This window comes from Neofelis nebulosa, chromosome 3 (assembly GCF_028018385.1).
Source record: "Neofelis nebulosa isolate mNeoNeb1 chromosome 3, mNeoNeb1.pri, whole genome shotgun sequence".
Lineage (NCBI taxonomy): Eukaryota > Metazoa > Chordata > Mammalia > Carnivora > Felidae > Neofelis > Neofelis nebulosa.
In genome coordinates, this window is record NC_080784.1 from 25,764,241 (window position 1) to 25,791,937 (window position 27,697).

A 27,697-nucleotide genomic window follows, 5' to 3' on the forward strand; every position below is an offset into this window, starting at 1 on the left:
AAGAGAAGATCCACGTGTTTACTGAGATTACCAAGCAAGTAGGAAACGAGCACAGGCATGTTGGAGAGTATTTTTGAAATCACTTGGAAATTACACCTCAATGTGAAAGACCACATACAGAAAAATATAGCTGAGAGATGGAGAGGTATTTCTAAATATATTGTTTCATCATTTGGATCTTGCTGTACCTGAAAATCAATTTCTGGACTCTTCACTTGTGTGAGCCAATAAAGGTCCTTCCCCCGCCCCCCCAACCATTTTTAAATTGAGATTCTGCCCTTTTGCAATGGAAAGGTGCTGATTAAACTGCAGCTCACCCTCACAATTTTCCCCAGGCCCTGGTTCCACACTGGACAAGCCTTTCCAGGATAGACAACTGGATTGCCATGATAGTCATGTGTAGCTTCCAGTACTTCCCCCACCAGCAGCAAAAAATATATATAGTCGGGATATATTAAGACACATGCCAATTTAACTGCATTAAATTATCGCAATAACAATTAGAAAAAGCCATAGTCCCCATGAGCAAGAGACAGTAGAAGCAATCTGGAAATGAATCTTTCAGCTAAAAACAGTGGTCAGAAGACTATGGTCCATGAACGTATCTAACCCACCACCTGTTTTTGCAAATAACATTATTAGAACACAGCCTCTCCCTCCCCTCTGGACCGTTTTTTGTGTCACAGTGGCTGATTTGAGTGTAAAGACCAAGACTCTATTATCTGCAAAACCGGCCATATTTACTCTCAGGCTCTTTACAGAAAAAGTCCGTAGATATCACTACTAGTGGATCACCAAGTACACTAAAAAGGGCTCAGATGTGTCCTTTTATGAGCTCATCAGTAGCATGTGTCTGATCTCTGGAGCCCAGGGTCCAAAACTATGCTGAAATGGCCAGTGCGAAACTCAATGGCCAGTTATCTGCATTTCTATGTTAATAATCACATCAAAATAAGTGAATCATGAAGCTAAAGGTATGGAAAGGTTTTGCTGTTATTTCAGGATATAAAAAAAGTAATGATGTATGTTATTTCAACTATAGAACATTAGACAACCCATAGTCTAAAACGTGAGTTCTTACGGTATCCATATCTGTCATAGGAACATTTAGTGCCAACCATTTCAAATGGTTTTTATGAATCCCAAAAGAAAAAACAAGTAATTTATGTAAGGCTATATTGAGGTTTTACGTAGAGTTATACAATGTAGAGCTTCCTACATTTTTGGTATGCATGGGGAAAAAAGACTGAACATAACTTTCTTATGATATAAAGGTATCTAGAAATTTACATCACTGAGCGTCTCAGCCCAGGGCTTAATTCATCTGGCTTTTAATTCATCTGTGCTGTTGCCAGTAAATCTGTCTATGGTTGCAAAACTACATCAAGATTTTAGGACACTGTATTTACAGAACATAAAACAGACATGACCATGAAAATCTACATGTGGTTGTTTTCCTCTGTGACTTTTATACTTTCTCTGCTTGTGGAAATCTAACAAAAAGAACAACTTAAGAGGCCTCCAAAAAATATCCCAGGAAAACATCCCTTATGAAAATTTCTGCTGCCACCACTTGGGGAGAAAAAAGAAACATTTTCTTCAGATTTCCAGTCCATTGGTCAGGAGTCTTCGGCTTTTAATGTCTTTAATAATTACTGGGTTCTGTGTCCATTTTCAGGTACCTCCCCACAAAGATTCTGTTTCAGTGGGTACAGGATGGGACATAGCTATCTGTGTTCTAACAAGCATACGAAAACAATTCAGACATAGGCACTGGAAAGCTCTGTTTTGAAAAACTGCATAGGGGCGCCTGGGTGGTTCAGTCGGTTGAGTGACTTCGCTCAGGTCACGATCTCGCGGTCCGTGAGTTCGAGCCCCGCGTCGGGCTCTGGGCTGACAGGTCGGAGCCCGGAGCCTGTTTCCGATTCTGTGTCTCCTTCTCTCTCTGCCCCTCCCCCATTCATGCTCTGTCTCTCTCTGTCCCAAAAATAAATGAACGTTAAATAAAGAAAAACTACTGCATAACCTTCCCTGCTTCCAAAGTAATGAATTTTCCTATCTAGTTGTATTCGCTGATTTTTGCTGTTTAACAACAAAACACAAAGCTGCAGGGCGTGCAATGAGCAGCTGTTGTTTAAATGACCGAAATAAGCTGGGTATCTCCAAGTAGCTCTGTGTATAAAGGCTGGGCTGGCTTGTATGTCAGGGGTGGGCCGACCAATCTGCTCCTCTAGACCGGCTCCAGCCGACGTGAGCGAGGCAAGTCTCATCCTCCAGCAGACTAGCTCAGACCTGTCCCCATGGTGATGCGGAGACGCTGAAGTAGAAGCCGGGTAGGTCTCTAGAGGCCTAGACTCAGGACAGGCTTGCTGCGGCTTCCACTTAAAGTGTATAGGCAAAGCAAGTGACATAGTCAAACTCAGAATTACAGGCAGGAAAAATCCTTCCTGACACTTTACTGGGAAGGACTGCAAAGTAACCTGACAAAGGGTAGGGGGACAGAGAGGTGAAAAATTGAGGACATTATTGCACTCAAGCTCTAAAAAGTACAGAAAAAGCTCTGGACTGAAAGTGAATAGTGAGTCGTGAATTTTATTTGGGGGGACGTGGGTTGGTGGACATGCTGAGTCAAGGGCATTTCTGGAAATGGCACAGTATAATCCCTTCGTATCAAGGTACTTATCCACAGCCGACGCTGTCTTTTCTTCTGTTATCCAGTGAAGTATGTATACACTGCTGTGCAAGTTCACACTGAGTATAAATACAACTTTATACTGTATTAACATAATATAGTGCTATGTGTCAGACAGAGCTGAGTTCATGGAGCCATCCAACGAATCCAAGCAAACAGAGTTTTATATAAAATGCGAAGGCTCTCAAATAATAATTATGAACATTTTTTAAGAATCATGCGTTTGAAAATCAACGATCTCTTACTTATTGTGAAAAAACTTAAGCTTTCACATTTTAGAATGCATGATATCCTGGGATGCCATGTGTTCAAGCTCAAAGCTGTGATAAAATATATTTTTGAGTACGAAAGAACATACATTTTCAAAGGAGGGTGTAAAATGCCAACAATACATTATCTTAGAATTTTTCTTGAATTCTTTTTATATTCAGGATAGATAGTAACTGTGGCTCATACTTGCCTATTAAACTATATTATCTCAAGACCTAATAATTGTATTCCTTCTATATTACATGCATGCTGAAGTAATAAGACTGGCTTTCTTTAAACATTTCCTGAAATTGTTACATCTAAATTCAGTCCGGTTTTGGTTTTTGTTTTTGTTTTAATTAATGTGGATTAATGGAATTTTGCATTATAAAAATATCAATATATCTTTATTTTAATGAATTACCCAAGTTCTCTGAAAATTGAAGCTTTTGTGTACATAACATGTAAATATTTAACAGAAATCATTTTGACGCATGTGTAAATCAGTGCTGGGAGAGTCACGGTTCTCAGAGTAAATACAGAGAGTGAAAAGATAAATTCCTAGTCTTGTGCCTGGTCCTGTCGTGGGAGAACATAAGGACCTCGTTACAATAAATAGACAACTCTTTCTTGTAAACTCACATCTCAGACATTTATAAAAATAGGAATTACTGGCGATAAATACTCTTGAGTTGGAATGCCACAGGAGATCTCCTGCTTAGGATTTCTTTTTTTCCAAAGTCCTCACTAAGTCCTGATAACCAAGGAGCTTCGAAGAAAAAAAACATGAGAAGGCACCAGAAGGCTGATACGCGTGGGGTACTGAAAATCAAAGTTCTCATTTTCAGAACACGTTCATTGTTAATAAGAATGCAGTACCCTTATGCCATTTTTGTTTCCTGGCTGGAGTTTCTACCAGACTTTCAAAAATGCCAAGGGCATCCCATCCCCCAAGGATCCAATAAATTTGTTGATTTGATGTTATGGACTCGATACCATCAAAAACGAAGTGAACCATGTAAGAGGGCACCTGCTCATTTGGAGCTGTTTGATAATGAATTAACTAAGGCAGGTTCCTAAACCAAAAATACCAATCACACACTGCCTATCAAATCATCATCTTTCTTTATTTCTTATGATTTTGAAAAGCTTCACCTTTTTGTTGTTGTTTTGAAAAGTTACTTGAAAAATGGAATAGCTCCTGCAGGATCTGTCCTTGAAGCTTTTTTATGCAATTACAGTTGGTATTTAAATTAATATGGTAGTACAGGATAGATTCCAGATTAGAATGGAGAGACTTCCAAAGAGGAATATGAGAACAGCAAAGAAACTTGCATCCAGCTCTAACTAGAAACAAGCTCAGACTCTCCAACAGGAGGCGCTTTGGCTGTTCAGACAATAAAGGACTAACCAGGTTTATGTGCCATTCCTACTGGGCACCCTTAATGTATCCGTTCCCTGAGGAAAACTGGGAGGTTGTGCTTTTCCACTGGTTGTCTTACTAAGCAGTAACCGGGAGGGCAGGGAATTTGCTTGTTCACCTCGGTATCACTCAGACCCCAAACCCTCCTGGCAAATAGTTTGTGCATGATAAATAATGGAATGAAGGAATTACAGATTTTAGATAGTTTTAAGTTCCCCGTAGAATTGGTGATTTTATAACAAGTGTAAAGCTCTCATTTATGCGTATGCATGTGCTATAGGTTTGCTGTTACTGGTTTGAGACAAAGATCTAAAGCATCCATAACAGGACCTTTGAGAGATAGGGTTTACATTTCATCTTGACAGCAGTGAACATTTACTCTTCATCCCACCCACCATCACCAAGAAAAAATGCCTTCAAATTTCTTATATCATTGATTAGAAGTAAAACAAATCAAAGCCATCGGACCAGTTTAATAAGGATGTTGCCTGACTTTCTCTACTGACACAGTGGATACCTTGGTCTGAGTAATGACGCTCAGTGAATATAAACATATTGTATAATTGACGCTTCGTTAAAGCAATGTGAAGCATACATGGAGGGCTAAGGCCGCCAGAGAAATTTCTCATAAATATGTAGGTTAGGACAGAAGTCAATGCTTCTAAAAATCCTTTATACTGCTAACCCATACCCCATAAAAGCAAATAATAGCCTCAAGAAAGCCATCCCCAGATGGGGCCACTTCAAAATAAAAGCCCTTTGCAGGTCACTTCTGCCTTCTATTCATCAGCCTGTGGTCCAGAATCCATGAGTCCTTACCTGTATTTCCTGAAGGGCTCTTCTGTAATGTTAAGTGAGCCAAGGGCCGATGAAGTCTCTGTAGACTTCCCTGGGGTTCTGTTTCCACCCTCCACTCCCCACCTCTCCTTGGCCCTATACAATGGAAGCCTTCCTATCTACTTTACTTCTCTGGGTAAACAAAGGCCAGAAGTGGGGAAAACAGTTAAACTCCTTTAAATACCTCTATTACCAAAAAAAAAAAAAAAATCGTAATTTTAGTTAAGATTTTTAAAGCTCAAACTTGGGGCGCCTGGGTGGCTCAGTCGGTTAAGCATTCAACTCTTGATTTCAGCTCAGGTCATGATCTCACAGTTCCCAGTTCGTGAGTTCAAGCCCTGTGTCGGGCTCTGTGTTGACACTTGGGATTCTCTCTCTTCTCTCCCTCTGTCCCTCCCCCCCAAATAAATAAATAAGCTTAAAAAAAAAGATTTTTAAATCTCAAACTTAACCTACCTTTGATTTTTATACCACTATATTGAGGTACGATTGACATACAAAAAGTTGTAGATATTTAGTGTGTACAACTTGATGAGTTTAGAATTAGTGGACACAGGGAAACCATCACCACCATCTATGTTGTATATTCACCACCTCCAGAAGTTTCCGTTTGCCTTCTTTATTATTATTATTATTATTATTAGAATCAAAAGGTAGAGTGGTGGTTACCAGGGATTGGGGGCAGGGAATATGTAGGTGCATTTGTCAAAGGATACAGAGTTTCCATTATGTAAGATAAATAAGTCCTGAGATCTGTACAGCATAATGCCTGTGGTTAACGACACTGTAGTGTATACTTAAAAATTCAATAGAAAGGCAGCTCTTATATTAAACGTTCTTACCGCATAGAAAAGTAACTGCGATTTGTATTACTTCTTTAGTACAGCTCTGTCGGGATTTTTAAGTGAACAAACTGCAATGAATAATACTAGAAATGTTTGCTCAAAAAACACTAAGAAATGTTGGCCTGCGTTTATTCTTTTTTTTTTTATTCGGTCTTTCCTTCGAGAAAAATGTGTACTAATTTAGACAGGGAATTTGATCCACAGAGGAAATACATAAGGATGTTGAGGGAGAAATGAGCCAGGCACTTGGATTAGCTGAGCAAAATCTAGAAAATCTGTAGTGTGGGAAAACTAACAAGCAAAGAAAAACACATGCTCTAAATATTTTACAAGTTTAAAAGCCAATTGTTGACTGTGAAGGACTCAGTCCTGGTAAATCTCCAGGCTTCTCTGCTTTCCATTTCTTCAGAACAAATTTAAAAACAAAACAAAACAAAAAAACATGAATTTAAAAACTCTGACATTGTTATTTTTTATAATCTAGTCTCATAATCTTAGTATACATATTAAAAATGCACAGTTTCTATCACATATTTCACTATGTATCGTAGTGTGTATATTCTTTGAATTTTTCTAATATTACAAATTGAAATGTTTGTATTTTTCATTGTCATGAAAATATTTCTAGTCTTACAGATTTAATTCTTCACTTCTGTGGTCTGGATAGCAGACTGATCCTTTGGTTTTCCTTGAATGAAGAAAACTCTTTCTTTTTTTTTTTTTAATGTTTATTTTTGAGAGAGAGAGAGTGCAAGTGCAGAAGGGACAGAGAAAGAGGGAGAACAGAGGATCAAAGCAGGGTCTGCGCTGACAGCAGAGAGCCCTGTGCAGGGCTCGAACTCACGAACCAAACCCTTGAGATCAAACCTGAGCCGAAGTCAAGAGCCAGACAGCTGCTTAACTGACGGAGCCACCCAGGCTCCCCAAAGGTTCTCATTACATGTGAGAAAGGAAAAGAGCGCGTGTCCATCTGGGCGTTAAACTGTTCTAGATCTTCTATTTACCCCCTGGATCCACTCTCCATTCTTCTCCCTCAACTCAGTGTGAACTTCATGGAAAGATACTTTACTTTCTGACTTCAGTTTCATTTGAATGGAGAATGCCAGCAAGAGAATAATAAAGGAAGGGGGGAGAATGGGGTCAGGGATTTAACCTCCTTTTTGCCCTCCCTGGAGAGTCACCTTGGAGACGGGCAACTTCTTTCAAGTAAAGAGGTCATAGTTAATGTCAGTACCCCTCTTCAGATAATCCCTCCCCCCCCCCCCCCCCCCCGGCATCTCTGTCTCTCCCTCTCTACCCTCCCTCCTCTTTCTCCCTCCTTCTCAATACCATAATCTTAATACCTTAATAGCCCTGGGATCCTCACATGCTCTCTCTTAGTTCCCTTGCTCCTAACTTACATCTTTGAAAGTAAACTAAACGTGCCTCTTCCCTAGTTGTCGACCCTACTCTTCTTCTAGCTATAGCCATCAGTAAGAGCCATGTACCGATTGAAAAAGGAACCTGCCTTCTCTGCCTGCAAGCCCTCACAGCCCGCTGCTGCCCCACTGAACCTGCTGTCTCTGAAGTCACTGGTGGTGTTCAGCGTCCACAATCCTACTCCTCTCAAAATAGCCTTCCTTACACTCTCTGTGCCCTTCGGAGCCCTGGAGAACAGCATTCATGCGTTCTTTCTCACACATGTTTTGGGCCACCTTCCACCATATCACTTTCTTCTTCCATCTCCTTAAAAGCTTTTATCTGCTACTCCTAGCTTAAATGCTGTTGTTCTCCAAGTCTCTGTAGCCATTTCTCTAATTCTACCGGATTCCAACAGTAACTACGGTTTTAACTACCGCCTACACTCTGAGGCTTCCTAAATCTATAATTCCAGATCTTTTTGCTAATTCAAGGCCCGTATATTCAACAGTTCCATTATCAGTTCTAATGTGATCCCTTGGATATCTCAAAACATAGATGTCGGTTTATTAACCCATCTGTATCTCCAACCTAGCTCTTCTCCTGAATATTCTCACTTAAGTAGATATTAGAACGATCTCCCTGGGCACAAAAGACAAGAATAGTGGATTCTGGGGTGTGCCACCCAGATCCCCTCCTTTAAGACAAAGGCATGCATTTCCCCAGTTGCTACAAGAATGCAGACAGCTTATGGGTGAGTCCCTCCCCCAAAAGTGCCCTTAGGCACAAAGAGAGCTCCTTTGCCCAAAGTTATGCCCTTTTCCCCGGGTACAGTCCATATCCAGTGATTGCTAAATATGGAGAAGCAAAGGCCCACCCTCCTGTCTCTATTGGGAACAGCTCTGATGGCTCTCCCAGCCCCAGATCACCAGTATGTCAAAGAAGGCCTCTGCTGTGAGTACATCAGAGTTCAACTTCTCACTCTGCCCCATCCTGCTTTCCTCAGTCTCTTCCAAGTGTTATTCCTGGGAATACTCCCCCCCAAAACTGCCTGCACAAAATCTTACCTCCATGTCTCTCTTCCAGGAGGCCCAATCTAAGAGAGCAGGAAGTCAGTGCCAGTCTTCATGACCCCATTTTCCTTATCTCCTTCCTGCAATGGCCACAGTCTGAATTCTCTCTTCTGAATAATCGCCCTTTCTTTGAATCTGCCTTAGTTTAGATCTCCATCATTCATTATCAGCATTACCACAATTAACTGCTAACGGTCTGCCTAACTCCAGCTTTTCTTTCCTGTCTTATCTCCACTCTGCTGCCATTAATGACCTTTGCAAATAAAAAATTCCATCACATCACTCTCCTGTTAAATTCCACTGGAGCTTTTATAGCGAATTGAATTCTTGCCTACATCTATAGCATCAAACCCTTTACTTACCTTACTACTATTACTACCATTGCTATTGCTGTGGCCTCTGCCATCACCCCTCATACACATACCCACTCACTCACTTGGCATCTCAAAAAATCCGCGTGGCTCTGGTTTTCCCAATAGCGTATGCTCGTTTGTGCTTTGCTGCCTTTGAAAACGCTTGTCCTTCTACCTGGACTGTCTCCTTTGGTATACTCCATCCTTCACCTATGTTTTCTCTAGCTCTGAAACTTTAACATGTGGCTCCTGTTAAAATGCAGATTTTGACTCAGTAGATCAGAGGCTGCAAAGACGGGTGCCTAGTCAGGGCACTATACATAGAGCAGCAAGGTCTGAGTGAACTCTGACTCATTTGTTAGGAAGCAGACACGCAAAGCTGTTGTTATTTAGTAGTGACATCTGAGTAGGAGCGTTACTCTGATATAAAGCAACCCTGGATACTATTCATATTCTCCTGTAGTCCACTTACAGAGAATTTGTCCAGGGGAGAATATATCAAGGATCTGTGAGGTACCTCTTTGTCGCTGGTCTATTCTCCCCGGCGGCAACCCCACTGGTTGTTCATTGTTTTACGATGACAGGGTTCTCTAAAAGATCACCCTATTTACCAGTGTCATCTACAAAGTGTCGCTAGTAACAAATAAAAGCAAATCAGTATGCAAGGAAAAAAAAAAACTAAAATTAACTTAAAATGTCCCAAGCTAGTTAGAGTGATAGAACTACAACCTGTCGAAGTTAAATTAACCTCAAAAGTAAGCGGCCATAGGGGAGACCTTACCACGTCTCTTCCAGAAATGAGTGACCCTTACCTTAAAAATGTCTTATTGTCTTATTAATATGACATCAGACAGGGTATTAGATTAATGCTGTCATTCTTGGAAATTAATGAAGTCTGACTTACAAACTTAAGTTCTTTTAATACAGTTCTCATAGCATTCATATATTTCATTTTATTAAAACCAGCATATATTTGCTCGTGAGGTTTTTGCAGTGGGTATTCAAGGAAAAGATGGAAAAAGGATAGATCACAAAAAGACTAAGCTAGTAAAATAAAAATCAAATTTATAATAATAATCAAAGACAAATAATAATTAAAATATTATTATTATTGAAAGATTAGGAATAAAAAGTAGCCATGGCAAAAGAAATAATTCACCAGGGATATATGATGATTCTAAATCTGTACCCATTTGAAAACGTATACCCCAAATGCGTAGAGTAAAAACTGATACAGTCACCATGAGAAATGGATAAATTCATTGTCGTACTTGGAGATTTTAGGATACCATTGTCAGAAATGTATAGGTCCAGTAAATTAAAAAAAAAATCAGGGATATTGAATCGATTTTAGTATCTTTGGGCCATATCTTGCTAATCCTCCCTCTTTTATTATTAGCACTGCTACGATGGTGGCAATTGTTTGCTGTAACGGTAGACTCCTCAGAGTCCCCTGGAGTGAGTCTGTCTGTTCGTGGTGGACCTAAAGAGATTGTCGGTGGCTGTTTTGAAATAAAACCATCTGTAACATTAGCTGGGGCCCAGCTGGATGCATTTGGCCTTCAGCCAATTAATATAGCCATTACAATCTTTTCCAGTTCATCTTTGGGGGACTCATTCCTTGAATTTGACTAGACTTTGACATTTTTTTTTTAATGCCAAAGCCTGCTCTTTTGGGGGCAGCCCTGAATAATTACTTTAAATTTTAAATGGGCAGAGAAGATTGATTTCCAAATGAGGGCTTCCTCTGCTTTCTGATTGGGCTTGGGCTCAGAGGCCACAACAAAGAGAAGACTTTTTTCTGAGTCTTTTCTCTGTCAAGTTAGGAAATCCGTGAGAAGCACCCTTCCTCCAGGATACCCCTGGTGACTTCCCTATTACTCTCATCCACTCTATGATTCCTTAGACACACCCTTGTCAGCTGCACAATGCAGGAGGAGCGTGGAGGGGTACTTCTTTGTATTTACACGACCTGTTACATAGGAATCACCAGTATTCTCCTTAAAAGTTATGGGGCAGGGCACCTGGGTGGCTCAGTACGTTGAATGTCCGACTCTTGATTTCCACCCAGGTCATGATCTCATGGTTCATGAGATCGAGCCCCGCTGGTCAGCGCAGAGCCTGCTTGAGATTCTCTGTCCCCCTCACTCTCTGCCCCTGTCCCCCTGCTCACATGTGCACATGCACTCTCTCCTAAAACAAACAAGTAAACATTTTTTTTCAAAAAGTTATGGGGTATTCTCCCTGGAGTAGAGCCCCCCTCATCATTTTACTAGAGATTCCATCACAACAACCGCTTGCATGGTCTTTGGTTATTACCACTCTTCAGTTTCTCTACCAGGCTAAGCCGAGGTAGCTTTTCTCCATAGACTAGTAAGAACCTAAGGGCAAACTGATTTTTTTTCCAGATTTATTGAGGCGTAATTGACAAAATTGTATAAATTTAAGGTGTACAATACAATGATTAGATACACATATATATTGTGAAATGGTCACCATAAGATTATTTAACACATCCAACATATAGTTACCTTTTTTTTTCCCTTTGTGATGAGAACATTTAAGATTACTCTATTAGCAAATTTCAGGTATACGATACCATATTATTAACAGCAATCACCATGACATATATTAGGTGCTCAGAAGTTATTCATCTTGTAACTGGAAAATTATACTCTTTGACCAATATCTCCTATTATCCTCACCTGCCCCCAGTCCCTGGCAACCAACATTCTATTCTTTTTCTATGAGTTTGACATTTTTAGATTTCACTTATAAGTGGGATCATAAAGTATATCTGATTTAGTTCACTTAGCATTATGGCCTCAAGGTCTCTCCATGTGGTTACAGATGACAATATTTGCTTATTTTTTTAATGGCTGAATAATATTCCAGAATAATATTATTCTCGTGTGTGTGTGTATGTGTGTGTGTGTGTGTGTGTGTGTGTGTATACCACATTTTTTCTATCCTTTCCTCCATTGACTGCCACTTAGGCTATTTCCATGTCTCCCTATTGTGAAAAATGCTGCAATGAACATGGGACACAGATTTCCCTTCAACATAATGATTTTGTTTATTTCTGATATATACCCCGAAGTGACATTTTTCCAAGGAAGACATACAAGTGGTCAATAGGCACGTAATAAAGTGCTCAACGTCACTCATCATCAGGGAAATGCAAATCAAAACCACAATGAGATAGCACCTCGCACTTGTTAGAATGGCTATTATCAAAAAGAAGAGAGAGAGCAAGTGTTGGAGAGGATGTGGAGAGAAGGAAACCCTTGTGCACTGTTGGTAGGAAGGCACTTGGTATATCCACTATCAAAAACAGTATGAAGCACCCTCAACAAATTAAAAATGAAACAACCAAATTGATTCTTGTCCTCCCATGTTTGTTCCGTTAATTCTAGAAACCCTGCAAAGTTTATTAATTTGGGGGGTGGGGGTGGGCGATAATTTTTGAAAATTCGAGGTTCTGTGTAATTTCTTTTATACCTAGACTTTTGCCTGACAGCTATGTAGAGCCCCGAAACAGGTGCATTTATTACCCATCCGTCTCCATCCCTATTACCAAAACAGAAGACGGTACACAGGTCACCTGATACAGCAGAAAGAAGACCGCTCAGATGTCAAGACAAGTCTGAGTAGGTTTGCAGGATTTGTAAGAAGATGTAACCATTCTACGTCTCAAAGATTATCAAAGGGAAAGGGATCTCCGTGAAGCTGCTCAACTCCTAAAACTGTCATTATCTCACCTGTACATTGTCTGATGGTTTAAATAGTAGATGAGTGCCTGGACTACTGGAACCATCTATTGTATACCAATCCACAATGGGAGGCCTGTTTTCTCATTTATCTGTGCATCATACCCTCTTTGGCACTGTGGACTCCTGCCTTGACAGGTAGATTTTACTTGGTATTATAAATTTGCCACCCTCCCCCCCCAATACTCTTTAAGCCCCCTTAAATTGAATATTTATAGCTCATGTCCTTCTCTGCCTCCAACTTAGAAAGCCTCTATGCAGGCAAGCACACAGATACACAGACATGCACACCTTACACAAATGTAACTAATCTTTGTGCACAGCGCATAGCACATAACTGAGCACCCTCCTCTGAACTGAGGGTGAAGTTATTGTTCATTCCCATGAGTAGAAATATTTCCCCCTAAGCCCTTCCTTCCATTGGCAGAGGGAAATCATCTATCAGAATCAGCTAGTGGATATTTTTACACCAGGCAAGTTCTGTCTGGAAATCCAGGCGTGTTGTGCTTACCTTTTACCCGATTTGAAAATCAAAGCCGCTTAAGCCACTTTTGTTGATGAATGTGTTTATTGACTGTGTTAGGATGGGAAAAAATACTTCCTATTTTCTGATTCTGTAATCCTAAAGCAGTCAATTAAACTTTTCTCAGAATCAATTCTTTTTGCAAAAAGGAGCTAAACATTTTATTCTCTAATGTTGCTTAGCAATGGGATTTATAAAGCACTGGTGTTGGAGTCACATACATGGTTTGAAAACTTAATTTTGTCATTAACTAGTTAGATAGCATCGATTAAGTTATTTCCTCCCTCTGACCCTCAGTTACCATTTAATCAATAAAACGCATATGCACATATATATATATATATATGTATATATATATACAAAAGCATCAGACTAGACTTTTTTATTGTTCATTTCACAATCTGTATCCTTTTGAGAGGACAGTTATGAAACCCTTCTGACGTACAAATGGCATAAATAATGATACCATCAACAACTGTATATTCAATACCCATATTAGAAACACAGTTGGGGCCTCCTGTGAACCTTCCCCAAGTTACATTCCCCAGCCTCTGCCATAGTTACCTTTATTATGGATTTACTTTTTATTATTCCCAAGCATTTCTTTACTATATCTGTATGTATTCTAACCCATCACTTCCTGTGAATCATAGCATACTGGCAAATTCCTTGACAGTTTGCTGTTTCCCTCTTAACATAATATTTGCGAGTCTCATCCAAGAGTATATATTAACTCTCATTGACTCATTTTTCACTGATGTTTGTATTACTTTTGGTGGACATACCACAATTTATGTACTCATTCCCCTCTTGATAACATTTCACTTTTCTGGTTATTTGCTAGAACCCACAGTGAAACTATGACCACTGTTATACAAGTCTCCTTAATTGGTTGTATATATCTCTAGGAAAGGAATTGCTGGGGCGTAAATTACACATATCTCAAATCTAGCAGATTATGACCAACTGTTCTCCAGCATGATTAAAACTATTTATATTTCCTCATCAGTGAAAAGAAATCCTGCTGCTCCATATCCTGGCTAAGACATTTGTTATTGTTGGGCTTTTTAGCTTTTTTGAAGTCTGAGGGCTGAGGAATGGCATCTCTTTGTGACTAATTTGCATTTCACTCATTTCTAGTGAGGGTGAGAATTTTTTCCTGTGTTTATTGGCCATCTGTATTTCCACAGCCCTTTTCGGGTCTTTTTCTATTTTTCTACTTCGTTGTTTTCTTTTTGTTGTTGACTTATAGTTTCAAAACTCTATTTTGAATACTAATCTTTGGTAATTTTTTGCATTCCAAGTATCTTCCCCAAACTGCCTTGTTTTTTTCATTTTTTGTTGTGTCTTTTGCTACCCACACATTTTCAGTTTTAATCTTTCCTTTAGCATTTTTACTTCATTTGTCTTGTTTAAGAAATCCTTCATCTCACCTTAAATTTTCATAAATAGTCTACTTTCTTTTATTCTAAATAATTTAAAACTTTCTTTCTTTCTTTCTTTCTTTCTTCCTTCCTTCCTTCCTTCCTTCCTTCCTTTTTTCGGGGGCAGGTATTTATAATATCAACCTTGTCATCTATAAATTTTCTATATATGTCAGAGCCAATCCATAAGATTCTTGTTTCTTTACTATTGGCCTATTTGTCTCTGCTTTTGTCTAATACTGTCTTATTCAATAAAACTTTATAAGCCTTGTTCTCACAGGCCAAGAGCACCCACTAGGTTTTTCTTTTTTAAAAGTATTCTATTTCTTTTGAGCTCTTTGACCTTTTTAAATGTATTTTTAGAGTCATCCTGCTAATCAAACCTCTATCAAGATTTCTATTAGAATTGCATTACCTTTATGGAGAGAATTGGTAAAGAATTGACATTGATATTAACTTGGTTATTTTTATCCATGAACATAGAATGGCTCAGTTAATTTTTCAGTTCTTTATATACGTTTATTTTCTTCAATATCTTTTAGTAAAATATTATACTGTTCTCCAGATAGTTTCTCTGATCTCGTGATTGACTTTTTCCTAGGTACTGTATATTTTTTGTGGCTATAGTTAATCATGTATTTTGAACTTTATGTTTTCAAATGTTTTTTTTTCCTTGGATGTAGTAAATTATTTTTGTAGATTGGTTGTATATCTAGCAAATTTTATACATGAATAAATATATATCACTAATTTATATTTAATTTTTAAAATTTCTAATATGGAGGGTGCCTGGCTGGCTCAGTCGGTTAAGCAAGTGTCTGACTCTCAGTTTCAGCTCAGGTCATGATCTCATGGCTCATGAGATCAAGCCCCACATAAGGCTTTGTACTGACAGTGCGAAGCCTGCTTGGGATTCTCTCTCCCACTCTCTCTGTCCCTCCTCTGTTCATGCTTTTTTCTCTCTCTCAAACATTTCAAAACTGTTTCAGTATTATTTGTGCATTCCCTTTCTCTTTTTCTTTGAAAAACTCTTCCAGATTTGACTACTCTATGAGTCTCTTTAAACAGTCAACTTTGGATTAAACAGATTAACTTTGCTAATCCTCTCTTGTAGTTTTTTTCTGTTTCATTAACGTCACATTCATTTGTTATTATTACCTTTTTCTATGATTTCAGGTCTATTTTGTTTCTTCTGTAATTTCTTGACTTGGGTTTTTATTTCACTAATTTTTAGATAATCTTTATTTCTAATATTTGCATTTGTGGACATGTATTTTTCTTTAAAGTTTTTTTAATGTTTATTTTTTAGAGAGAGACAGACAGAGAGACAGAGAGAGAGAGAGAGAGAGAAAGCACGTGCAGGGAAGAGGCAGAGAGAAAGGGAGACACAGAATCTGAAGCAGGCTCTAGGCTCTGAGCTGTCAGCACAGAGCCCAAAGCGGGGCTCAAATTCATGTGAGATCATGACCTGAGCCGAAGTCTGAGGCTTAAGTGACTAGGCCACCCAGGTACCCTGATAAGCTTTTTAATTATGTTGTTCAAATCTTCTTTATGAATTTTTATCTGCAGAGTCTATTATTATTGAGAGATGGATATTAAAGTTTTCCCCATGAAGAAGAACTTTTCAAGTTTCTCTTACAGCTCTAACAATTTCTGCCTATAAATATTTGTGATATAACTACAATCCAGTGTGCAATCATTATATTTCTTCCTGAGGGTGAACCTTTTATCATTATGTAATAGCCATTTCATTTCATTTCATTTCATTTCATTTTATTTTATTATCTTTTTAGAGCGAGGTGGGGGTAGAGACAGAGGCAGAAGGAGAGAGGGAATCATAAGCAGGCCCCAGGCCCAGCACGGAGCCCAAAGTGGGACTCGATCCAACGACTCTAGGATCATGACCTGAGCTGAAATCAAGAGGCAAATGCTGGGATGCCTGGGTGGCTCAGTCATTTGAGCGTCTGACTTCAGCTCAGGTCATGATCTCGCAGCTGGTGAGTTCAACCCTACATAGGGCTTACTGCTGTTAGCCTGTCAGCGCAGACAAGGCTTCAGATCTTCTGTTCCCCTATCTCTGCCCCTCCCCTGCTTGTTCTCTCTCAAAAATAAATAAAGACTTAAAAAAAGAAAAAAGAGGGGCGCCTGGGGGACTCAGTCGGTTGAGTGGCTAACTTCGCCTCAGGTCATGATCTCGCGGTTTGTGAGTTCGAGCCCCGCGTGGGGCTCTGTGCTGACAGCTGGGAGCCTGGAGCCTGCTCCAGATTCTGTGTCTCTCCATCTCTCAGCCCCTCCCCTGCTCATGCTCTGTGTCTCTCTGTCTCTCAATAATAAATAAACATTAAAAAAAATTTAAAAAAAGAAAGAAAGGAAGAGAAAAGAGTCCGATGTCCCATGCTCAACTGACTAAGCCACCCTGGTGCTCCTGTAACAGCCCTTTAATACCCATTTTACTTTTGTGCCCAAAAGTCCATTTCCTTACAAGAATCCAGTTAACCCAGTTTTCCTTTGTTAGTATTCACCTGGCTTATCACTATCCTTTTACTCTCAACTTTTCTCATTCCTTAGTTTTAGATGGACCTTTTAGATGGACCTTATGTGTTCCATCTAACAATCTCTCTCGTAACTGATAGGTTTAGTCCATTCATATTCTTGGAGATCATTGATATTTTTGGCTTTATTTCTACTACCATTACATCTAGCTTAGTTTTTTCCTCTGTTATCCTTTATCTTTCCTGATATACTTTTTGTTGATTTTTTTTTTTTTAAATTTTTATTTTGTTTATTCATTTAGAAGACATAAGTTCCATCTTTCTCCTGGCTTACTGCTCCTTTAGCCTTAAGAAGCTTTACCTACTTCATTCGTGGCTTCTGCAGATTTATCTTACTCTTTTCTTAATGTGTGGGTGTGTGAACTCAGCTCTGCACTTGACTTTTTAAATGTTTATTTCATAAACAATATTTAGGGTTTTGTTGTTGTTGTTTTCTTTTTCTTTTTTTTTTAATTGGGAGGGTTTTTCCTCCATACCAATCCATTCTGTTAGTAGAAAATCTTCACCCTGTTCTCCCTTTGCTGTTAACATCTCTCCAAACTGATCAGTTGGATAGTGAGGAAGATAATTTCCACCTCTGGATAATGGAAATTTTTTTAATAATTCTTAAAGACAGAAGGGAGAAAGTCTCTTTTTCCTGTTTTCTGACTGCCCATACTGATAGCAGTAATCAAAGCTTATGTGGAGGAGTAGTTCTCTAAAACATATTCTGTTCAACTCCTGCCAAAAAAGTTGGCCACAATACTTTCTTGTAGACTCTAATTCTCTAAGGGCAATAAAAAATGTTTTATATGACTTTTAAAAGTTGCTCATCTCTCAATTGTGTTAAGTTGAAAAGAAAAAGATGGAATGACTGTACCTACTTTTTCTGAAAAATAATTTTTAGTAGCTGTCTTTAGACTCTAGAGCATAAATTGATGATATTTGGTCCACGTTGCAGCTTCCTCCCATATGTTGGCCTCCTTACTGTCTTTTAACGGTTTGAAATCTAGACTTAGAAGGTTGATGATGGTCACGGAGACACTTAGTTGACTACCAGAGTTTCATGTTCCCCTTCCATAGTATAGAATAAGTTCTTGCAAGTGGCTGAGCGAAGGAGAGCTGTATCCCCAAGTCCCTTCTCCTTTGTAGATAGGTTAGAGCATGTATCTATTTCTCACCAATAGAAAATGAGTGAAAGTGATACATATCCATTTCTAGGCTGAGGCATTTAAGTATCATACGTGTGAGATTCCTCACTCTTTCTGCCTTCTAGAAGCTTCATGGCACCAGGCTGATCTTGAAATTATAAAATGGTAGGATCACGAGAGGGAATTCTGAGTTGTCGCTTGGAGGACAGCCATGTAACTCACTCTTGACTGTGATATGAGCAGAAACCAAACATTTTTAATATTCACCCCCTGAGATTTAAGAGTTGTTTATGGTATCATTTGCCTAACCTAGCTTGTACAGTGACACTTTTTTTCAACAGGCACCTAATACTTTAAGCCTCCAAAATTCGTGGCCATTGTTAGTTGCTTTTAGGGTAAATATCTCCACCCAAGAGGTGCAATAGTGGAGATGTGTTTTTCAGTGAATTATTTCATATTTTTTTACCTTTCAGGGTTTTTTGATGAAATTCCTTCAAGGGAAACACACACATATATTTTTTTTCATATAATTTTCATATATTTCATATAATATATATATGGGAAAGCTGTGTTTGGAGGTGCAAGCATTTTTTAGTATATGCAGATTTCAAAGAGAGCATATTTGTTATTTACATTAAATTTGCTCTGAGTTATTAATAGAGCAAATTAAATTACTGTTCAATGTGGTGGTAAGTAGAGCCAATTTCATTATGTTAAGTGGTACTTAAAATGCTCCTAAGTCTTCAATCATTTATTATCTTAGACAGCAGATAATAATATGCTAGGTTGTTTTTTTTTTTTTTTCCAGTGAATGCTTTTAAAGGTAAGGGACAGCTGTGTAAGAAATCAGCTTTAAAAGATCCACTCCAGGGGCGCCTGGGTGGCGCAGTCGGTTAAGCGTCCGACTTCAGCCAGGTCACGATCTCACGGTCCGTGAGTTCGAGCCCCGCGTCAGGCTCTGGGCCGATGGCTCAGAGCCTGGAGCCTGTTTCCGATTCTGTGTCTCCCTCTCTCTCTGCCCCTCCCCCGTTCACGCTCTGTCTCTCTCTGTCCCAAAAATAAATAAAAAACGTTGAAAAAAAAAAAATTTAAAAAAATAAATAAATAAATAAAAAAAAAAAAATAAAAAAAAAAAAATAAAAATAAAAGATCCACTCCAATAGCTGTAATTTAACTTTTTTAGCAAGTGGATAAAAATTAACTTCACCTTTATATAAATGCATGAAAATTTACTCAGTTATCTAATAATATTCTAATTACTCTATAGTTAGAATTTTATGTGAGTGCAAAAAAATAAAAATAAAAATTGAAAAAACGATTTAGCCTATTAAGCTACTGATGCAAACCTTCCTCTGGGCTCACCTGATATTCTAAAAAGGAATGTGTGAGCATTTTTCCAGTCCTAAGCTAAGTAAGGGTATACGTTCTACCACATGTTACTCAAAATGAAACCATTTACCTTTCCAACAAGGTCATCATTAGAAGCTTTATTTTCCTATCAAATTTGAGCTCTGTTTTACAGTATCAGGATACAATATCCATAGTGCTTAGTTCCATGGTACGTTGTAAGTGAACCTGCAAGGATGGACCATGTGCCTATTGCTTAAAAATCCTGTTTTGGGGGCACCTGGGTAGCTCAGTCGGTTGAGCGGCCGACTTCGGCTCAGGTCATGATCTCGCGGTCCGTGAGTTCGAGCCCCGCGTCGGGCTCTGTGCTGACAGCTCAGAGCCTGGAGCCTGTTTCAGATTCTGTGTCTCCCTCTCTCTGCCCCTCCCCCGTTCATGCTCTGTCTCTCTCTGTCTCAAAAAGAAATAAACGTTAAAAAAAAATTTTTTTTTTTAAAATCCTGCTTCGAATAGCAAACAGGGATAGAGTTCATTTATCTTTACTAATGCACCAGACTGTTAACCCCCTATAAGTAATGGTTTGGCTGTATTAATAAGAGTATTATAATGGAAAGCCGTGCATTTTCCAGATGGAACATGTACACCCTTAGAAACATATAAGATCATGAGATTTTTACGATAAAATGAGTATATTGGAGCATAAGTTAAATAGTTACTACCATTTAGTAGGCAGTTTGTATGTGTCGAGAGTTGTGATAAGTGATTTATGGGCATAATCTTACTTAATGTTCACAGCATCCTGCAAGTTGAATTCCTACTTTATGTAAGTAAATTGAGTCTCTAGGAGGATAAATACATTTCTGAAGGTAACAAGGTTAGTTAATGGCGGAACTGAAATTTGAATATTGCTTCCAAAGCCGGTGCATTTTCCACAAAAACACACTGCGTGCCTTCCCAACTACTTGATACAGTTGTATTATGAATTACATATTTTATATTTTATTTACACAGAATTTAAGTATTTTTTGTACTGATGTACTGATCCTATCCCAAATCAACGGAAAAGGGAAGGAAATACCATTATCATTGTCATTCCAGAAGCTGGCGACTACAGTTTTCTGGGGGATTAAACTGCTGCAAAACAAAATTATAAATCTGCCTCCCAGTAGAAAGGATCCTAAGCAAGGAATCCCATCGAGTGTGGCAGCCTCTGACACTGGCCATTGCCAACCCAGAGGCAGTCCCCTCCTCTTTCTCGGCTGACAGTTCTCATGGCGGAATTTCCTTAATTTTAGAGATAGAAGTGGTCACCACCTGAGCCCCTAGGGATGAATCCTTAGAACTGTAAGCCAGTTCTTGTAACTTCTTTCTCTTTGAGAGGTGTTTGGACAGTCAGGCCTCCTGGATGCGGCTTCTAGAAAGCCTTTGCTTTCCTAACGTAGATGTGATTTCTTAAGATGCTCCAGTCATAGGATGGGGAAGTCAACAGATGGCATCTGAGGATGGCTGAACAGAAGGTGCAAAGGACAGCTTCACTCTACTTGATAAAATTGTGTAATCCTTCTCAGCTCCGGTTTTCAGATAAGTAGGTCATTATCCTAAATGTGTAGATACCATGTATGCAGTTCACAAGAGGAGATTAGAAAAGCCACTAGCATATTTGGGTTTAAAAAGAACTTCAAAATGCACATTTTATAGGTTTAATTTTCATTATTCTTTTAATATTTCAACCAAAAAAATCAGTAAGATATAGTGAGATTTTTTTTTTCCTGTGCCTATGTTAAAATACTAGAATTAAAAGCAAATTTTTGAATTCACTCTTCTAGCTTGGGACTTTCTAAATATGTCTCTCTAGGGCCACCATCAATAAAATTAGGCTGTTTTCCCACTTCTTAACAGCTCCTTTCTGCCTGCTGACATTCAAGCCAATGCAAATGTCACTTGTCCCCTCCCCTCTATACCCATCCAGACACCCTCTACCTAGGGAGGTATTAGGAATGAGAAAGGTAACTGGATAGGGAGGAACACAGAAGAGAGGGAATTTCTAAGACACTGGGTATAGAAATTGGGGTAAAGGAACTCTTTACCATACTTTTAACATACATATAACTCTTTAAATCCAATTTAAAAATATACCATTAATCCTGTGGCTTTGTCCAGAAGGGGCACAGAAAGAAGATCATTAGGATAATAGGCTTTGTTCCAGCCTTTAGACACAGAGGGCTTCTCACAAACCCAACACCCTGTGGAAAGCATTCTGATGTTCTGTTTCCGTAAAGAAGAACCACAGACACAATCACATGCTTATTACAATCCTTGAAGTGCTTTAGAGTAAAGATACTGTGACATACAAATTGTCATTTCTAATGTCTCCGCATTCAGAGAGAAGGGTTTGATTTCAGAATTCCAAACAATGTTCACTTGCCAAGTATAAAATGAGCCTTCTCCCAGGTATAGAAGTGACTGCCGTCTCTTCGGGGCCACTGTCTTGATTATGAAGTACTGTGTCTTTTCTCTCATCCTGCACACTGCATCAGAAATTAGAGTGGCAGCTGCTAACCATGCAAAAAGATTTTCCATTTTCAAGGGAAAAGCATTATTTTACGAATTTAATTTTCTCTAACAGAAAACATAATCCACCTACGAAAGAGCATGATGATTTAATTAACATCTAGCTGTACCTTGGCCACTAATGGATGCATTGTTCCTTAACCAGTGTCAAATTCAGAAAATGCTGCTGCCAGATTAAACCTCTCTAAGGAGGAATAAGAAAATATACGTATCTAATCCATTTATATCAGGAGAAATGACCTGGGGCAGTAATGTTATTTTCTATTAAGGTAATCTGGAAAGTGGATGGAAACCAGTTAGACAGTAATTTAATATAAGCACAACACAGAACTCAGAAATGAACAAATTTATTCCTTTACTGAAGAATGGTTAAATGGTACCTTAAGCTTGCATGTGATCTGAGAAAATTGTTTTCAAAGCCTGGAACATAGTAATTTTATGAGCACTGCTTCAAAGGTTATTGAGAAAGTATTCCAAAGGAAATATAAAGGACATATTTCCTCTTATAAAAGTCATTAGAGAGGGGCACCTGGGTGGCTCAGTTGGTTAAGCCTCCAACTTCAGCTCAGGTCATGATCTCATGGTTCATGAGTTCGAGCGCCGTGCCAGGCTCTGTGCTGACAGCTCAGAGCCTGGAGCCTCCTTCAGATCCTGTGTCTCCTCCTTTCTTTGTCTCCTCCTCTCTCTGCCCCTCTCCTGCTCATGCTGCATCTCTCTCTCTGTCTCAAAAATAAACAAACATTTAAAAAAGTGATAAAAGTCATTAGAAAGTCATTACCTTAACTTATATGCTTATAGTAAGAATTTTTTTTAAGTAAGCTTAAGAAATCTTTACTAAGAATAAAATATCTGTGCAATAGAGTGAGTAACACATTTGATCTAAGCTACCCAGGAGCTCTGAGTGCCCTCGTGTGGCTCAGCACCTACATTGTGACTCTGCGTCTCTGTGATCCATGAAATCAGTGTGATACCTAGAAAATAAGGAGCCTCCAGGACCCTGCTCCAAAGATTATGGCCAAAATTCTTTCCAATTATTTATTACCTCAGCTAAACTTGCTGTCAAATATTCTAAATATTTTTCCTTTATATAAGTATGGTGAGTAGGTAGATGATAGATAGATGATAGAGACATAGAGACATAGAGATGTAGATAGATACATTGGTAGATATACAGACACATATATAGAGATGTAGAAACATAGATAAATATGCCAAAATCCTAGTAGTGATATGAAGCTTTGTTTTACAAACCAACTTAATAGGGGCGCCAGGGTGGCTCAGACGGTTAAGCGTCTGACTCTTGATTTCAGCTCTGGTCATGATCTCACGATTGGTGAGTTCGAGCCCCACACTAACAGTGCGGAGCCTGCTTGGGATTCTCTCTCTCATTCTCTCTCTCCCAAAATAAATAAATAAACTTAAAAAAATAAAAAGTTAAAAAAAAACCAACTTAATAAAACATCTGTTTGTTCTGACCATTCTACAACTATCCCAATCCTAAACATTCTACATCCCTGACTCCTAACACAATAGCTTTCTAAATGTTTTTTAACGTTTATTTATTTTTGAGAGATAGAGTGTGAGCAGGGGACGGGCAGAGAGAGAGGGAGACAGAATCTGAAGTAGGCTCCAGGCTCTGAGCTGTCAGCACAGAGCCCAACGTGGGGCTCGAACCCACCAACTATGAAATCATGATCTGAGCCAAAGCCAGATGCTTAACTGACTGAGCCATCTAGGTGCCCCTAACACAGTAGCTTTCATATCACCTCCTATATCTTGACCTATGATATATCAAACTTCTAAAACTTTTACAAATTGAGAGTTATTTGTTGGTTGTATCACTTTTTCTCTCATTGTCTGGAAGTAACCATTAGGATTAACTCAAGGTACAATTAGGAAGTTACGTCTCACTTCAAACAGGGTCAAAGATAGTTTCACTTGCATGCTGTTTCACAAAACTGACACCTCATTTTATTCTTTAGCTTTCAAATAAATGTAGAGATTTTGCTGAAATGAATAAAGAGATACTTTTTGAATGTGAAGGAGATATAAATTAAGACCTGTAGTAAACTAGTGCTTCAGAAAAAGCCTTGCATATTTTAAGGAATAAAAAAAAAAAAGAAAGTCCTATTAAGAGCTTTTCAGAATCTCCTGAGAGATTATTTGCAGAAAGAAACCAATTTTTATGCAGAGAGTATTTTCTTATAATAACGGTGATTAAAGCCAATTGAATAGGTATAAAGGGAGATCAAGAACAAAATTGTCCATAGATTCAATGCAGTCCTGCCTGGTAACAGAAGATGAACAAAGGGTGAATCTTCAGGTTCTAAGATTTTAATATATGTTTGATGGTTATGCTAGTTTACAAAGTCACATAAGCCATTATTAGCATACAGTAACCCTCCCCTTATCCGCGGGGGGGGATACATTCCAAGACCCCAGTGGATGCTTGAAACTGTAGATGCTACCGGACCCTATATATACCATGTTTTTTTCTATACGTACATACCTATGATAATGTTTAATTTATGAATTGGACAAAGAGATTAGCAACAACAATAATAAAATAGAACAATTATAACAACATGCTGTTATAAAAGTTAAGTGAATGTGGTCTCTCTCTCAAAATATTCTGTTGCACAGTACTCACCCTTCTCGTGATGAAGTGAGACCATGAAATGCCTACATTATGAGAGAAAACGAGATGGGTGACCAGGCACTGTGACGTGGTGTTAGGCTACTATTGACCTTCTGACAGTCCATCAGAAGGAGGATCATCTGCTTCTGGACTGAGTTACTGTGGGCAACTGAAACCTCAGTCACCAAAAAACAAAACCATGAACGAGGGGGCACTACACGCATACTTGGTCTGTCTCATTGTGCCTTGTTTTATTGCCCTTTGCAGATATTGTTTTTTACACATTGAATGTTTGTGGCAACCCTGTGTTGAGCAAGCCTGATGACGCCATTTTCCCCACAGCCTTTGCCCACTTCGTGTCTCTGCGTCATATTGTAGTAATTCTCGCAGTATTGCAGTTTTTCATTATATTTGTTATGGGATCCGTGGTCCGTGGTTATGACTCGTGGAAAGCTGCGATTATGGTTAACGTTTTTTAGCAATACAGTATGTTTAAATTAAGGTATGTAGACATAATAGACACAATGCTATTACACACTTAAAGTATGGTGTAAACATAACTTTTATATGCACTGGGAAACTAAAAAAATTGCTTTATTACAATATTGATCTTATTGCAGTGGTCTAGAATCAAATCTTCAAGGTCTCCGAGATAGGCTCGTACCATAGACTGATAATTAATTTATTCCATTAGATTCTATTGGTTAGAATATTCTATAAAGTGGAGAAGGAAGCAAAGCTTAATAATACATTCATTTAAGAAATATGTTTTCAATGCCAACTCGTTGCAAAGCCCTGTTCAGGATGCTAAGATATGTCAGTAAATAAAACAAAATCCCCTTTCTCATGGAGTTTTTATTCTATTTGGTGATATGCCTAATAAACAAATAAATGCATAAATAACTGAATGCCATGAAGAAAAAATAAGACAGGATAAGAGGGAGTATGATGAAGGGTGTATATGCTATTTCCATGGGTAGTCAAGAAAGATCCCACAGTTAAGCTGACATTTGAACTGACAAGTAAATGCAGAGAAATCCACCTGGGAAGGGGTATTCCAGGACAATAGTCATCAGGTCAAGTTCCCAGGGCGGGAGCACTGCCGACATCTTCGAGGAACAACCAGAAGGCCAGTGTACCCAGACAGTGCAGGGAGCAAGTTGGGAAGCAGAAGAGAAGGATAAGAATTAAGTAAGGTCAGAGAGCTGGGGTGAGAGGCCAGGCTATTACAGGCCATCCTAAGGGGGTTTTATTTTATTCTAAATGCGGCTGGAAGTTACTAGAGAATTTTTTCAGATCACTTGTTAAAGTAGGACAGTAATGGAGGGTCAAGAGAATAACATGATCTGATTTATCTTTTAAAGGATCGGCCAGGCTGCAGTATGGAAAATAGATTGCAGGGCAGCAGTGTAGAAAAAGGGAAGCCATTCAGGAAGATCGGCTGATGGCCAGCTCTCTAGGGCAGTAGTAGCCCAAGTGGTGAGAAGTTGGATTATGGATATATACTTGAAAGAAATGGACAGAACTGGGTGAAGAATGTGTGACAACAAATTAGAACTACCTAACTGGGAAATGTAAGTGTCAGATAAACAAAACGTTCTGATTTGTAATAGGAGACATAGGAGTTTATATACATTTTTGGTGAAAATACTGTTACATACGTTTTGGTGAATATAGAGAAATGTCTAACAGGTAACACTGTCCTGAGCTGAATAAGGTAGATCTAAAAATAGCAAGGTGCTCCGGTCATTAAAATTTTCAAGGCAGAGACCGTGTATGTCCATCCACAGTGTTGTTCCAGAGGGCTCTGGTATCATCAGGTGAGGGATTATACTGCTTGGAGTTAAGCCTTTTCATGATTTTCTTTCCAACAGGGGGAAAATTAGAAGCAATGAATAAACCAGTGGAAAAACTTCAGAGAAATGAATGATAAGTTTCATTTTCCTATAATCTTTGTTTCAAAATATCCTTCACACCATGAACTTCAGTGAAATATATGTCGGTTCCTGTGGGGATGTATGAATACACCCACAGCAGATTGCACATACAAAACCTCGGTCAACAAATAGAGAATGGTTTCATTGTCTGCAGTAGCATTCCCTGATTGGAAACAGTCCCTTGGGTATTCATTACCGAAGATAAATCCCACCCCTTGAAACTGCGGCCACCTCGCTCATGATACCAGACAAGACACTGCTGGTGAATCCATTTGTTCTTCTCAGCTTTAGACCAACACAGGTGATTAACCAGGTAAAGCTCTTACTCTTCCTTTTATATTTAATATCATATACAGCAATATATATGTATATGTATATATGTATATATTGCTTTATATGATATATATATATATGCATTATTATCTGAGAGGTTTGCATGTTCACATGTTTCTGAAAATATAGTTATAATACTTTACTCTTGAAATGAAGTTCTGTAAGTAGAAAAAAATGTCTTAAATTAAATATACATTAAAAAGCCTTGAGATGCTTAGGGTTGCTTTCTTATATTGATTGAAGGTGCATTCATCTAAAAACATTTAATACTTTCGTGTAGAAGCATAAATTTTGAACAATAATTGATAGTTGCAATGTTCTGTTATGTAACTATTTGGAATTAAGATTTCTGCTGCATAGTTCAAAGTGAAAATACTTGTTCAGTTTAAAGCAGACAATACTGTGTGAGATTTGCATTTGCATTCTTGTTTCCATTCTCTATTATCTTATTGAATAATTTCAGTACATATATCATCAAGTTATTGCATTTTGAAGTAATATTTATGTATGTTTATGGTGATTTGGATTAGAAAAATTAATTTTATAGTGTTCTTTTTATCATAAATGTTTAAATAGAATTTGATCAAAATCTAGTAAATAAA

General features: G+C 38.5%; 1 protein-coding gene across 2 annotated transcripts in view; it reads left to right on the top strand.

Annotated features, from left to right (window-relative positions):
- Nucleotides 1-27,697, top strand: part of DLC1 (DLC1 Rho GTPase activating protein) — a 564,853-nt gene that overhangs the window by 24,352 nt on the left and 512,804 nt on the right. For both annotated transcript variants that reach the window (XM_058720122.1, XM_058720125.1), the window contains exon 2: nucleotides 26,700-27,075. The gene's annotated coding sequence lies outside the window, so the exon portion shown is untranslated. The remainder of the gene's footprint in view (nucleotides 1-26,699; nucleotides 27,076-27,697) is intronic.